This window comes from Myotis nattereri (genome assembly GCF_964212035.1).
Source record: "Myotis nattereri genome assembly, chromosome: 7".
In the NCBI taxonomy this organism is placed as follows: Eukaryota; Metazoa; Chordata; class Mammalia; order Chiroptera; family Vespertilionidae; genus Myotis; species Myotis nattereri.
The window spans coordinates 14,057,069-14,072,471 of NC_138082.1; positions in this window are offsets into that span (position 1 = coordinate 14,057,069).

A 15,403-nucleotide genomic window follows, 5' to 3' on the forward strand; every position below is an offset into this window, starting at 1 on the left:
TAAAAGCAACTAGTAATTAGGATCCAGTGTATGATGCCATTGTGAAGGATAATGATTTCTTAACTTAAATAATATTCAATATCTTGATCATAAGAACCATCAAGGGAAAATCATCACTAAGCTGGGTTCCGTGTTAGTCTGTGAAATTAAAAGTACCCTAAAAATTAAAGCATCATCATTTGCAGATAGGCACTAATGACTCTGGGGCTGACAGGTTAGTTTAGTTCAAGCATTTCATAGATGATTAAAGTTAATGAGTAAAGTGTAAGCAGGACTCTACTTAATGAATGTGCTAATTGTTTTTCTTGCTGCAAATATTAGTGCTGCTTTTAACTACAATATACAGAAGATTAGGAGCCAATTCATTATGCTTTGTTTAATGAGCTATATTTATAAAATGTAATGGCACTGTTAAATTCACACAGTACCCTTCTTAATATTCTAAGACTCTACTAGAGCACACATACTATTTTAAGCTCAAAGCCACCCTTTGTCAGGAGAAAAGGCAGGAAGAATATGCCTACTTTTACATGGTGGTTATGAGCCCAGATTCTGAAGCCATGCTGTCTGGGTTTGAGTTCTGGCTCTGCCACTTACCAGCTGTCCAATTTCAAAAAAGTGATTGACCTCTCTGCCTCAGCTGTCTCATTCAAAAAGTAGAGTAACAGTATCTACCTCATGGGTGTTACAGGATTTGGTGAGTAACTGCATACAAAAGGTTTAAAGCAGTGCTGACTACACCACACACCTCATACGTGTGTTCTTAATATTGTCAATTGCACCTGTACCCTCACGGTCCATTCTCCACACAGCATCCACAGTGGTCTTCCAAAACTGAGAGAGAGAGAAAGAGAGAGAAATGTCGATTGATTGCCTCGGCTAGGCACCTGACCGGGGATCAAACCTGCAACCTAGGTATGTGCCCTGACCTGGAATTGAACCTACAACCTTTCAGGGTATGGGATGCTGCTCCAACCAACCGAGCCACACTGGCCAGGGCACCAAAACTGAGAATCCCTTCATGCCACCTGACTGCTTCAAGGACTCTGGGTACTGCATTGCAAGGGGAATGAATGCCATCCGAAGTGTTCACTATGGCCATGCATGGTCTGGCTCAGACCTCATTCTCCACACTCACCTTTCTCCCTCGCCCCTGGACCTGTGCTGTAGACACACTGGTCTCCTTTCCACTCCTCAGACACGCCAAGGTCTTCTCTGCTCCAAGGCCTTTTCTTGGACCGCCCTTCCCCCAGATCCTCAGACACTTCCTGTTTCACACCTCAACTCAACGCAGTTTCTGGCCATCTTATCTCAGTTACACTCTGCCACTGTCACTGCTCTGGTGAATAAAGAAAGAAAAAATGTTTATGAACCTTGGGGTTCATCGCATCTGATTTTCTGTATAGCACTTATCGCATAAACAATGTGTTAGTATACAATAGGACAGGGGTCCTCAAACTTTTTAAACAGGGGGCCAGTTCACTGTCCCTCAGACAGTTGGAGGGCCGGACTATAGTTTAAAAAACACTATGAACAAATTCCTATGCACACTGCCCATATCTTATTTTGAAGTAAAAAACCAAAACGGGAACAAATACAATATTTGTATTTGCATGTGGCCCGCGGGCCATAGTTTGAGGACCCCTGCAATAGGATCTTTATTTATCTGAATAAATGTGTAGTGGTATGAAAGTTCTTTGGAACCCTGAATCTCTCTGGCATGTTTTATAATTCTTTCCATATGTTTTTTTTTTTTTTTAGTTCTCAAAGTTCATCACCAGAGTTTATTTATTTATTTTTATTGATTTATTTTTATTGATTTCAGAGAGGAAGGAAGAGGGAGAGAGAGTTAGAAACATCAATGATGAGAGACAATCATTGACTGACTGCCTCCTGCACATCCCCCAGTGAGGACAGAGCCCGCAGCCCAGGCACATGCCCTTGACTGGAATCAAACCCAGGACCTTTCAGTCTGCAGGCCAATGCTCTATCCACTGAGCCAAACCAGTTAGGACCATCTCCAGAGTTTCTGATTCAGTGGGTCAGGGAAGATCTTTTTGGGGAGGTGACATTTAAGTTGAGACTTAAAGAATGAGGAGTCTGACCCCGTGGGAGCTGAAGGAAGAGAGTTCCAGGTAGAGGGAACAGTAGATACAGATACTCTGAACTGAGGAAATGGTATAGTGTTTGAGTAACAGAAGTAAGGCTGGTATGGCGGAGGCTTGGTGAGTGAGCAGAAAAAAATTCCTGGGTGAGTCTGAAGAGGAGGCAGGGATTGGATCAGGCAGCACCTGATTGGCTGTGGGAAGGAGGGTAGATTTTATTCTGCGTCAATGGGAAAGCTTGAAAAGCCTTTAAGCCAGAGAGAAATCTGGTCCAATTCACATTATTTTAAACCAACATTCAGAGAGCCTTGTAAGGGGCCAAAAACGCAGAAATGGAATTCTTCCCATCCCTACCTCTGAAGCAATCACCAGCTCTACATTGTCTTCCCGCTGCATATTTTGGCCTCTAAAACTGCCAACTACTTTAAGGTGGGCAGTTGCCATTGTAGCAAGCAGAACAATAGTGTCTGCCTCAATCCCAGATTTGGAGGTAAAATCTCCAGCTCACAGGACCTGCTTAAGACACAGCCCAATTAATTTCTCCTGTGGTTGAATTTCATAGTCTGCCCTACCTGACTGGACCGGGGTAGCCAGAATACAGACTGACCAGCAGTTTGTGATGTGGCTCACCACAGGGCACTGCCCAGCAAGGTCAACGATAGTGAGAAAATGATCACTCCAAATGGACTGCTTTTTGTGGCAGCAGCAGCAGCAGCAGATGGTTGCAGGACTAGGAGCTTACACACAGAGAATCGTCATGAGAGCAGAGTTATGAGGCAGTTAGAAACGAGCAGAACTGACTGGTAAGCATAAAAGGCAGAGAAAAACTGCCCAGAGCAGAGGGTGTTGCTTGGTTGTTGCCGAAGAGGCAGAAGCCAAGGCAAAAAGATGCTGATCTCCAACTGGTGACGAATCAATTAGCTTTTGCCTCCAGGAAGTAGGATGGATGGAAACAAAAAGGACCTGGTAATAGAGGAGGGCTGGGTCCTCGATGGCAGGCAACTTGAGCAGGTCCGTCTGCACGGCTCTTCCTGGGGTCTCTGCCTTGTGGTCTAATTTCTACGTACCCTGAAAATGCCTTCCCTGCCATCCCCGTCACACAGGGTAATATCTGCCCCCCCCACCCCCATTACCCAAACCCTTTGCCAGGTTGAAGCCTGACAACCACACTGCACTTAGGAGTGTCTTGCTTACTGAAATTTCCTGTACATTCTCAAATGTACAACCTTATCATAATTTAGGCCAGAATAGATCATGTCTGCATTTTAGCTTGAAACTTTAGTTGATTTAGATTTACCTTCAGAGAAAGACATTACCCACAAGTTCTGAAATATGAGATAGAAGTCAAAATGACTGTTAATTACTACAGAATAACAAAACCCTCCCCTAAAATATAACTTCCAATTCATTGAGCTGCACACTTATGATTTATATATTTATATGTAGATAGAGATTCTAAAACTTAAGTGTAAAAGGCAATAACATTTTCTCATGATTGCAAAAGAGATGTACCACTTCTCTCTTTAGAACCTCTTATTAGTAATTTATAATCTTAAAAACATAATCCCAAACCCGTAGTAGTGCACATGAGGCCCATCTCTACAGCTCTGTTTTTCTTCTCTGTTTTCTCCCAAAACACAAAGCTCTGCTCTACCTGCATGGAACCACCCTACAGCATCCCCGATGGATGTGCTAGCTCATGCCTTGTACTATTACTACAAAACATGGCTGCTCTGGGAAGCCTCCCTCCAACCACGGTCCCCTCTAGTTCGAGCGAGTTCCCTCCTCTGTGCCTGCATCATCCCTTGTGTTCCTTCCTCCTTCATGTTGTGATATGTTCCACTGGGCTCTGTTGTTTACTTATCTACTCTGGGCTTTGCTCTGAGCTCCCATAATGCAGGGGCTCTGACTTCATCTTTCTCCAATGTCAGCCATGCACATTGTGTGGCCTATAATAAATGTTTCTGAATGAGTGAATGAATGAATGAATGAATGAATGAATATACAAAGTCCTGTGCTATATAGAATCTGAAACAGAGGTATGATTTGGGGTTATCGCAGGAAGATAGATTCTCCTCTCAGTATTTATAGTACAGAAAATGGAGAAGAGCCTTCTTCACACACGATTTCAAATAATGCTGTGCATAGGTGGCATGCTCCCCACCGCCCTGGGTCCCACGTAGAAAGGGCCACATGTTTTGCAAGCCCTTCCTATCTATGTGGCATAGGTGAGAGGCTCGAACACCTCTTCGTCACAGGGAGCAGTGTCTTTCTGGTCTCATTGGAGTTTGGCTTTGGTTACCTTTTAATTATTCACTTGGTTCCACCCCATTTCCATGGCTGATGCCTCCCCAGCCTGTGGGTGCTAAACCTGACATGTGAGCCACTCAGAGGTGTTTTCTCTCTCTTGGGGCAGCTTATCCATTCCTTTGTGGCACCCAGCACAATTTGTATTTAAGTATTTATTTCTTTACTGCCTCTTTGAGAGTGGGATGCGAGCACCTGAAGAGTAGAGTTGGTCCCTCTCTCTTCACCAGACACAGTGCAGTAAGGCTTTATTGGCAACTGGTGATCACTTGGAAGGATGTGTTTGGGATGAATTATCCTCTGAATAAGTAGCATATTTCTAACTGATATGCCCAACTTTGAAAAAAATCATGCAATTTAATTCTTAAAAAATGAAGTGAGAAGTAGGAATTGATAACCTTATTTTACCAGCAAGGAAAGAGCCCAAAGAGAAATTGACTTGATCAAAATAACAACCAGTGATAGGAATAAAGACTTGGACCCAGATTTTCTGACAAGAAGTCAGTTATTTTTATCTCTATAATATCTTCAGAGAAAATTTCATGAGTGCTGAAATATGGATGACTATTCTAAAGATGGCAGTGGAGATTCTATTGTCCCCATGGTCAATGTACACTAAGGAAGAGAAAGAAAATCAATAAGGTGGCAATGAAATGATGGTAGAAATGATCCAAATGGCCTATTGAACATGCTACTTATGTTTTCCTTTAAGTCACTATAGTAATCCAACTTATTATGAAACATCAAGATCTAAATCTGTAATTCACACCAAACTCCCTATGGTCTAACGTGTGCCATTTTGTTTTCAGGAAGCTTTTTTATGAACTAAATTGGTAAGTGTCAACACTGAGGTCTTATCAGTCCAACAACAGTGAAGAGAACTCAAACATAAAATTCAATTTAGTCAAGAATTTACTTATTGGGTGGGAAACAATCAAAATGAAGCCCCGAGTTTATTATTCTAGTTTTCAAAGTAGCTCTTTCAGAATAAACACTAGAAAATGTTTCATTTTCAAAACATAATGCTTTGTACATATTACTGTAAAGCAATATGACTCAGAAATTGTAGTTATAATATCTATATATAAAAACTGCTATAAGAACACATGGAGATAGTGTAAGCTTCTGTGAATTTTGATGAGCAAATAATATTGATTCCTGTCTCTGTGAATTAAAAGTTGAGGAATGTCTTATAAACCTTCCTTTTTGATGTCATATTGTCTGCTAAACTATAGAAATAACTTCTTGCCTATTCTTATAATAAATTCAGATGTTTTAATACAACATTCCTCAAATGTTTTTGACTACAATCCACAGTGAAAGAGTTATCACTTCTGCCTGTGTTAGTAATAGGGGAGGCTACTCACAGGGAGAGGTTTTGGAGTGAATTTTGGAAAATGAAGTGAACCTTGCTGGACGAATGAGGAGACTTATGTTTTCCTGGTGGAGGGAGCATGGACAAAGGCTTGGCAGTGAGATACATCTGCAGTGGGTACTGAGAGTTTGCAGAATTTCTGTGAGCTTGGAGGACAAACAGAGAAGGGAGGAGGCACAGATGAGGAAGTAAGTCAAAGCCAAAAAGAGCCTATGATATGTTAAATCATTTAGGCTTTATCCTGAGACCATGGGAAGTATTTCATCATACAAAATAGTGCTTATGAAATTAAAGACAAAGGTCAAATACAAAGCTATGAAGCAATGTGACCCTTGCAAAGAAGTTAACAACTGAACATACATCTTTTTATTCATAGTATTCTGCAGAGAAAATTAAGGACAGAGACAGACTTTCTTGCATTATTAACGTGAAGCAATGATGGTTGCAGGTCCGTGCCCTACACCTGCAGGTAAGCCAGTATGCTGAAACGCAGGAATGCACTGGGATGTGGTTTAGAATATCAAGGTGTGGAGTTGAAACCACTGGATTCCTTTTAGCCACTTTAAACTTGAAGTCTCTGGTTTAACATGACACTTACCTGGGCCTTGGTTTTTCTCAATTGTAAATGAGGAAGTGAAATTAGATCAAAAATTTATATCAGCAGTTGGCAATTTTTTTCTAGAAAGGTCTAGATCATAGATATTTAGGATTTGAGAGCTAACACAGCTTCTCAACTCTGCCATTGCAGTTCAAAAGCTGCCATACACAACATATGAATGAATAAATGTGGCTGAGTTCCAATAAAACTTTATGGACACTGGAATATGGATTTTGTATAATTTTCATATGTCATGAAGTAGTATTCTTTTTATAATTTTTTCAACCATTGAAAACCTGTTTGCAAGCCATAAAAAATAGGCAGTGGACTGGATTTTAGCTTATAGATTACTGAAAGCTAATCTTTATTTCTATATGCCTAATTTACTTATAGGAAAAATACAATGCTTTTTAAAAGTTCAACAATAGTATATTTTCCAATATTTTTACATGTAGTAATTTTTTAAATATAGTCAATTGTATTAACAAAACTTATGCTGTTATAAGGATGCTGGCTTTAAGATTATAGAGATTTATTGAAGAACAGTCTATAGGCCCCAAATAAAATAACCTTTCTTATACCTCCACCTTCATCACAGAATAGTTTAAAGAGAAATTACTTCATTAATTTATATTGTCACAAAGAGGGATAAGAGAATATTTTAAAAATACAGCATTAATATTTTTTTAAATGAGGAAGGTTTGAATGGATTTTTACAGGCTGATTTTCATAACATTATTCCAAATAGGCAGAAGCTGGAAATAACCCAAATATCCATCAGTAGATAAATAGATAAACATAATGTGATATATACACTCAATGTAATATTATTCAGCCTTAAAAAGGAATGAAATTCTGACATATGCTACAACATGGATAAACCTTGAAGATATTATATTAGGTAACATAAGCCAGACACAAAAGGATTAATATTGTATACTCCCTCTTACATAAGGTACCTAGAGTAGCCACATTCATAGAGACAAAGTAGAACAGTGGCTGCCAGGGGCGGGGGGGAGGGAGAACGGCAAGTTAATGTTGAATGGGCACAGAGTTTGAGTTTGGGAAGATGAAAAAGTTCTGTAGATGGATGGTGGTCATGGTTGTATAACAATGTGAATGCACTTAATGCCACTGAACTGTGCACTTAAAAACGGTTAAAATGGTCAATTTTATGACATATATATTTTACCAGAAGAATTTGAAAAATGAGGAAGAGAACAATGAAATGGTTACGCTAGTATCACAGAAGGCACAAGGGAGAATAGAGAATAAGCTACAGGACCAAAGCCTCGTCCAGAAATACAGAACTCTAACCACAACAACTTCAGTGTCTATGTGTTGAATATCCTCTATATTCCCAATGCCTGTTTGTTGAGCATCCTCTGTATTACCGATGTCTGTGTGTTGAATATCCTCTGTATTACCAATGTCTGTTTTTTTGAATACTCTATTTCAGAGCACATTACTTCATAGAATCCTCTCAATTAACATTTTACGAAGGAAAAAAGAGAGGTTCATTGTCAAGAGACCAACAGATAGGTTGCAAACCCATGACTGTGCCTCTGAAGTTTCTGAGCTAAGCCACCGTGAGACACCGTCTTCCTGAAATTCTGAATCTATCCATTGTAGACTGTTGAAATCTTGTCACTGAATACAAGATTTTCAGGGTCATTCATGTTACCATTGTTCCCTCTGGAGGAGAGAGGACTTAGATGACTGCATTTCCTGAGAGTCTGGGTCCATAGCACAGGACCTGTGTGCTGCTGGTTTACAGAAAGGCCAAAAAGTTGACGCCATGTGCTGGCTCTGGATGCTATGGGTTGGGTTGATTTCTGTCTTCACTCTGGGTAGAATGACTAATACAGCCCTTTAGCCTGCAGATTCCCACCTCAGATGTTTACACACCACCACTAAATAATAAATACCTACATGCCTTATCTCCCTCACTTGATTGTAAGGGCAGGAGCCCAGCATGTTTAATATTTATATCCTCCATAAGATAGCCCTGTGCAGTGCTTTGCACTAAGGAGGCACTTGGTAAATATTTGTTGAATGAATGCATAAATGAATGTTAAATAATCTGTCTCCATATTTCCCTTTTGTTTCAAATTTTCTCCTCCATCTGACATATACAATTGCCTTCCGTGTCCCTTTCATAGATATTACAGATGCCCTCAACAATTTTTTTGGTGCTCTTTTGGCCCGATTTTCCTCATCACTGCCAGAACAGACTGGGGGCCAAAAATAGAACCTCCTTGACAACTTTGCAGAGGACTTAAATCCTGATTCCTGAGGTGGCCATGCTAATTCTGTTACAGCAGAATGGGAGTTTCATGACTGCCACATTCTTGATTTTGCCTGACATTTAGAAGGGTTAAAAGTTTTCCCTACATGGTGGTTAATACAAACTCAGTCAGTGTTGGAAGGTGAGGTTAGGGACAAATAGAGGAATGTCATCACATAGAGGAATGCCACAGCTTGTCTTAAGGATGCTTGAAAAGGAGACAGAATTACAATTCTCTCTCTCTTCCTCTCTCTCTCCCTTCCCTCCATCCCTCATCCCTCCCTCCACTCCTGCCTCCTTTCTTATTCTCTTTCTTGCCATCTCTGGTTTATGGCAGAGTCAGTGACTCATATGTGTTTTCAAGCCAGTGCATATGATGAAGACATAAAACAAGAATGTATATAAACATATATTCTGACATAATGTTGATTCTTTTGGATTAAATTTGGAAAAACCCACAGCAACAGACACTGCTTCAATCTAGAATGATCTCTAATCCATCAGGGATACTATAGGATGGTAGGAAGATAGGACAGGTACAGAACTAATAATACAAGGGGACATCTACTAGTAAGTGTTAAGGGATACTAATGAAATCTTAATAGGCAATCTTAAAATAACAGTTTCCATTTATGGAGTGTTTGCTATGTGCCAGGTACCATGCTAAGGACTTTGCATACTCATCATCTGAATTCTAACTACAACCCACAACCCCAGTGCACAGGCGTGGGGAGGCAGTGGGGTGCAGCGGGTAGTGTAGGCTCTGGAATCAGATCACAAGGTCCTGGTCCCATCTGTGGCCTGGCCTCTTTCTGCTGCAGAGACAGAATGCTCCTTCCCAGATACTTAGGCGGTGCATCCGTTCCCTGCTACTGCCCATGTGACCTTTTGAGCATGGCTGTCCCTCTTCTTGCTTCCATTTCCTCAACTATGAAATAAGGACAATCATGGAATGTAACTTATAGAGTTGATATTAAATGAGATAATGTAAGTATAGTGCTAAAAAACAGTGCCTGAAGTGGAGTCAATGGTCTGTGAATATCAGGTTTTATGACCTTGAGGCTCAGAAAGGTTAAATAACTTGCCAGCATTCACTCAATGCATTTATATCAGAACAAGAATTCCAACTCAAGCTTGACTGATCCTGAGGCCTTCTGATCTTAACCACTTTGCTGTAAGGTAGGTCAGCTCTCCTTCCATGCAGCTCCACCTCCAGGCATTCACTGTGTTCTCTGTCTCTGCAGCATCTACCTCCTGCTCCCCAATGATCTCTGGTCCCCTGAGAAGGAGCTCAGGTGTTACCTCCTCGTAGAACATTCACAACATCCCTGGAGAGAGTTGGCCACCTTCTGTGTCCATGGCTCTCCCTGCCCATCTCTGTTATCCTGCTTACTACCTGGTTGGGCAATTCTCTATCCGCATCTGTGTCATCCCTTATCCGGCTACCAGAGAGTTCCTGCCTGAATGTGTGTTCCCTCACATCTGTTCCTACCACCTGGCACAGCACTTGTCCATAGCCGATTGTAATTGATCATCATTGGTTAAATGGAAGAAAATTGTGCGTTGAACCCAGGTCATAATCAAAGAGTGGCTGAGTCCATTGATAGCTTAGCAAATTTGGTGAAAATAAGTGAATGTTTTCTTCATTCTTTGTAGGGAAACTAACATTGCGGCTTTGTCCTTTAAACCGCATCACCAAGACAAAGTAAGCTTTTTAGGCCACGTTTTCAGTCAAGGGGTCCAGAGTCGAATGAAACTGTAGAAGGTGGTCCCCTAGCATTTCTGGGACACAATCCTCCTTCTCTTCCCAGGCCCAACTCACACGTCCCCTTCTCTCTGGGAGCTTCGCTGCCTTCTCAAACCTATGCTTGTTTCTTTTTATTTAATAACTCTAACAGTGATGGTGTCTACTGCATAACCCACTCCTGAATTCCTTACCCAGACTCACTTAGTACTTAGTGAAATGTGTTGATCCGTGGAAGCAAAGCTGGGTCCTGTGATATCTCATTGTGCTCTGTCTCCTCTGTTAAGCAACAAAGGACTTGAAATCTCCAAGGACTCTTTTTTTCAAAGCCTAAGAAAACATAAAATGAAATAAAAAAATTTATTCAGGGGAAATAAGGCATGCTGAAACATATGCCATTTGTTATTTTGAGCATGTGGGTCTTCTTTAGTTTTATGGGAAAGTAGAGATTACTATCCAAATAAAAAGAAAATTCTTTAGCTGTTTCCACATTTCAAGGATGTGATAGGATTTAACTTAGGGCAAAAGATATCTTTGCTAGGAGAGGCCAAAAAAAAGCACCAGGTAAATGAGTTAGGTGGTCTGTAACAGGAATGCTCACATTTTCTCTGGGAGGCAGGGCATGCTGGGAAGGGAAGAGAAGGCGAGTTGGAAAATGGGGATGTTGCTAGGGACAGGGTTTCCAGCATTGTGGTGGCAGGCTGGGGCCCAAGGCAAGTAAGATACTTCAGGGGATGGATGAGGAATTGCAAGTACAGTATTCTCTTGGCAATGGCTTTTTGTTGGTGGTGCACCACAGAAGCAATGAGGACTTAGGTAGCATGGAAAGAGGAGAGTAGCCACAGGAGAAGGCAAGGAAGCAGCTGCAGAAGAGGAGCAAACTTTCCTCTACCCTCAAGGTTCTCCTGGCTGTTCTAATAATCAAACAGCCATGAGACAGATCAGCCAAGAAAATAGCCAAATTCAATGCATACACATGTATGGGAACCCCGCCTACATGAATTAGGATCCCACATGCAGGAGAGGTTCAGAGATAGAAAGGGGATTGAGGTATATAAGACTTCCAGAGCTAGGGATGCGGTGATGCACCATGAGGGCTTCAAAGGATCATTGCAGAATGATAAGAACAGATAGTTAGTAAATAGAAGTTTGTCCTGCCCTGTGGATAGGTCAGAAGAAGTTATCTCTGATGATCTCTTCTTATGGGCAAGACCCCTGGTTCAAATTCCTCTAGGTAGTCAAAGGGGTGTGGGATGGGGCAGAAGTTTCTCTTGAGCCTGAAGCTAACATTGCCTTTAGCTCAAAGTAATCTACAGACAACTGAGGAACCTCTTGGAGTGGCTTGTTCTGAACCCCTCTTCACCTCCTTCCCCCTCAAAGCATCAAAAATTCAGAAGAAGCAGGAAGTCTGGGCAAGAGGTAAACAGGCTGGCAGTGGACCTGTGGGGGAATACCACGGATGCTGTACCTCTCCCAGTTCACAGACTGGGAAGTCAAACCATTTTAGTTGGACATTAAAGGAAAAGGTGCTCCTTTCCCTTTGGGCTACAAAAGGAACATATAGCAGAATGTGAGCTCTCTTACTAGCAGGAGATTCATTTCTGCAATAGCAGGTCTATTTTAGGATCTCTGTAAGATCTGGGCGTCTTTATTTCAAATTACAATAGAAAATTTTTTGTGTGTGAATCATCTTTTAAAATTTGCTTTTGATATTATTATATATTCTTGACATAATTATTATTTCCATTTTAGAGTTTAGTTGTTTTGAACTCAATACTTTTGTAAAGATCAGATCTTAAACATTTTCATAAACCCTTGCAAAGCTTATGAACCTTCAGCCCTGGGCTTAATATAGCTAATGGAAAAAATGTTCACACATGAAAGGCAGCTCTTTCTTCCAGAAGTTAAGCCAATTCCCAAAGAGGCGTTATCGACTTCCCTCGAAATACACAGATATTTAACTCACACCCACAAATGCTTGATTTAGGCCTTGATTTTTCCAGTGAAATTTCAGTAGGTTAATTAAAGTGCATAGAATAATTTTTAGTGTATGTCTTTATCTATAAGACTTTGGGTTATCATTTGGAGTCTTGTTTCTAATTTAAAAACAAAAACAAAAACATCAGATGCAGTAATTAGTAAATTAAAACCTTCAACGTAAACCTCAAGGCCTGACAAGAACTCTGATTTTTTAAAAAAATGTTTTCATGTCAAGAAACTACTTAAAGTACAGGTTTTATAGATATTTTCCTTTTAAATAGAATTCTCTTAGCTAATCAGATGCTGAGTGGCGTTGCCTTTAATTTTATCTGGCCAAGCTTCCCTCCATCTGTTTTCCCAGAATGCTCTCATTCTCTCCTCCAGATGTTTGGCACAGCATCTCAACTTGATGTCTATTTCTTCTTGTTCTCCTTCACCTCACATGAACCTTCCAAGTCATAATTCTTTGGAAATAGACACAGGGAGCTTTATTTCAAATTACCATCTTTTACTTAAGGAGTTCCATCCCCAAGGCCAGTATAAGTAAAAAAAAAAAAAAAAAAAATCTTTCTCATTTTAGAATTTCTTGCCTATGTATATTGAAAAAGAAAGAAAGAAGACAGAAGTATAAGATTGTTAAGCAACATCCTGGTGTTCACATTAAGCCAGAGACTCAGGAATAGAAATTAAACATCAAGAATTTTACTTCTGATTCTTTTTGGACATTTGATTTACTGCAAAGCGATGCTATTCTATCAGTCACTCTCCAGCTTCCACTTTGATTCAATAGGGGGTCAAATACCTGAAGGGAAAGAAAAGAATTCTCTGGAACATATGGCGAGACGGGATCATTTGTGTGTGCCTGCTGAAAAGACGAATGCTCGCGTCCCCTGCCCTCGCACTGTGTCAGTGTTCTCTGCCGCTCAGCGGATCATAGGCCATCTTGTGCTCTAGCTAATCTGCTGCTTTTCAAAGCAAACTAGATGGAAATAAAAGTTTAAATATCTGGAAACTAAATCATGATTTTAAAAAAAAAATTAGTGGCATGAAAAAATGTTCCTGACACAGTATACAGCATGTTAGGAGAATTCTTTTGAGACCACCTGCTGATATTCTATTTTCTGTCTGGAGAGAATACTGCCTTATGTCCAAAATTTAGAATTAAAGCTTTTGGCAAGGAAGATAAAATACTATAAAACTCAATAAGAACTTAGGTGGTTTTCATGGTGGGAAGGAATCTGCAAAATGGACAAGCTCTTCTTCCTGTTATTTGAAGAATAGCTTCTTTTTCTTAATGTTTTATGTTTCCCCTTTGTTCCTCCAGCCTGCTGCCAACATCTGGGTGAAGTTGTTTCGGGCTCATGCTGCTTCTGGGCAGTGGCATGAATGGAACTGCCCTGAGAGAGACCATAGAGCAGCTTCCTGCTCGTGCCCTAAGGAAAGGGAGTGGAAAAACAAAATAGCAGGGAATGGGCAATAGAAGACATGGACCCAGGGGAGAGAGAGATCTCTCTCCTTGATGTAATCTTTCCCTAGGATCCCCATTCATCTTTTCATCTTTAGAAAGTTACCAAGCTCATTAAATATTTGAAGGCAGTGGATTTTTGTGGGAACCAGGATGCAGCCGTGAATCCTATGTAGATGGATGTACATAGTGTAGGAGCATGGAGATGTTGGGAAAGGAGGAAATAAATGTAAGAAAGCATGGGAAATGGGCTCAGGGCTTTTAACAGCTGCAGGTTGTAGCATTAGGCTCTAGTCAAAGCTCTCAGGGCATGGGAAAGCTAGCTGAGTTTTAGGCTAGAATGTAAATGATTCATATTACCTGTGGAGTTGACTTTAAACTTATCAGCCTGACATTCTTGTGTGATCTCACTTTGATTGACTACATTCCAGCCTCTTTTTCTCAGATCTTCTTTCAATTTAGCCAAACAGTGTTGGTCATGTTTCCATGAATATGAACATTAAATTCCAGTATCACAAGTGACTACCTGAATGATCTCAGGGAAATTATTCAGCATTTCAGAATTTTAGTCTATTATCTGGAAATCATTTGGGAATCATCTCATAGGAGTGTTCCAAGAATTAAATGTGCTAATAAGTGAAAAAATAAATCTGTAATCTTCTCTCATACTGTCGACACTCAATAAATCTCATCTCCCACCCTGTGTTCCCCCTTTGTCCCTTATAAATTTTTTCTTCTCCTGGTCCTTTTACCTGACTTGCTTTCCCCTGCCAACTTCAAAGTCTACATATTTTGGAATACTATTATACTTTATTACATATGACTTAGCATTCTAGTCATTAACATCCCTCTCTTCTCCTCTTGTAGACTGTAAATATCCCAAGAACATTCACTTGTATATCTAAAGAGTTTACAAAAAGTATATGTTCTATACATATTTATTGCATAAATTATCAATTATTGTTTATCAAAACACTCCACATAATTTTCAATCATAAACATTTAAATTTAGTCCATTAAAGTCTTGTAAATAAGGTGGCATTTTTCTGCTATATATTTCCCTGTCTATTTTCAAGGACCACATTTTAAATATCATGCCATCTTCCCTGAAGATGTCTATCTTTGGCTAGGTCATAACCAGTACAATGTTTTGACACAAATCAAGTCAATAATTTGAAATAAAATAGAATGGATTTCAAACTCCACACTGATGAAGGAAGGAAAAGAGCTGCCAAACACTGGACAGCTTGCTCATGTAAAACAATGAAATGTTTCTTCCCAGCAGCCCTGAACTACTAGGAAGACAGGTGGGCCTGCTTTATGTTGTTGCTTATGTTTTCAATTGAGGAGTCAACTTTGCCTGTAGCCAGCTCATCATCTGAGCCTTTTGGAAAACTTGAGAGGTCATTATCTGCTTTGCTCCCTTCTCCCTCCGCATCTCCACAGCATGTCAGCACTCAAGGTGACGCAGCACTCCACCGGTAATTCATAGGGTATGCTCAGAACCGCAGATCGTGGCTGTTAGACCAGATGTTTTTAGTC